Genomic DNA, 1,130 nt, shown 5'->3' with positions numbered 1-1,130 from the left:
CCCTCCTCTTCCTCTTCCTCTAGCCTCATTGCGCTTATCACCCTGTTATCCCTGGCTACATTACTGGAAGGAAAGCCAGAATATATTACTCTGGAAAAGTACATAGAAGCCACTCATTTTGAGGATGAAGTCTTATTTGATTCTAGATAAACCTACTGCTGCAGACATAGAAAGGTAGTAAACGGAAGACTATAATAATTGTCAACATGCCTCTTTTCAGGAATCCTCAGAAGTAGGAAAAGGACAGAAAATGCATCGTGCTCAAATCGAGTGATAAAAAGCGCTAACATTGAGTAAGAAAGTAAAACTGATTCAGCTACTTTACAAATAATACAAACACATCTTAAGTAGCACAACACTCTAAATTCAGCTCTAAAAAAACTTCTGTGGCTATTTTTACCTCGAAAAGGTGTTCCCAAAGTAGGCCTAAATAAATATGGAAAAAAAATAAAGTGCGCCCCCCCCCCCCAGTTTTCCCATCTTGATTTTACTTGACCTAAAGAGCAGATCCGGGATCACCTTGGGGGTCATACTAAGTAGGGTAGGTGCTATGTCTCACAGGAGCAGGGAATATCGAGGTATGGCGTCTTTGCGCACGAGGGTATAGATGATATAGATTGTAAAGCACATATAGGGCTTGCTGTTCACCGGGAAATTGCGCTATACAAATGCTGTATTATTATTATTATTATTATTATTATTATTATTATTATTATTATTATTATTAATATTATTTCAGGGCGGGCTAGGTGGATGGTTATATATTATATAATATGTTACTTTTAACCTTCTTCTTTTTTTTTTTACCTGGTTTGGTGCCAAATACTTGCAGACGGTTCCTTCTTCACAACCGCCATTGTCCGTATCACAGGGGTCGATAGGTGCACACATTCTGCCATCACCTGTGTAGTTGGGATTACACACACATGTGTGTTGTCCCGGGCCGGTGTGTTCGCACGTGCTGTGCACGCTACACGCTGATGTATCCCCCACGCATGGGTTAATTTCTGGATTGTGTGAGCGAATGGAAAGAAGAATAGGACATGACATAATAATGATGAATATGATAATCATAAAGGTAAACATAATAATCCTAATAATAATGATGATGATAATATTATTATTAATAA

Source organism: Aplysia californica, unplaced genomic scaffold (assembly GCF_000002075.1).
Source record: "Aplysia californica isolate F4 #8 unplaced genomic scaffold, AplCal3.0 scaffold00188, whole genome shotgun sequence".
Lineage (NCBI taxonomy): Eukaryota > Metazoa > Mollusca > Gastropoda > Aplysiida > Aplysiidae > Aplysia > Aplysia californica.
Note: the sequence above shows the minus strand (reverse complement) of the source record.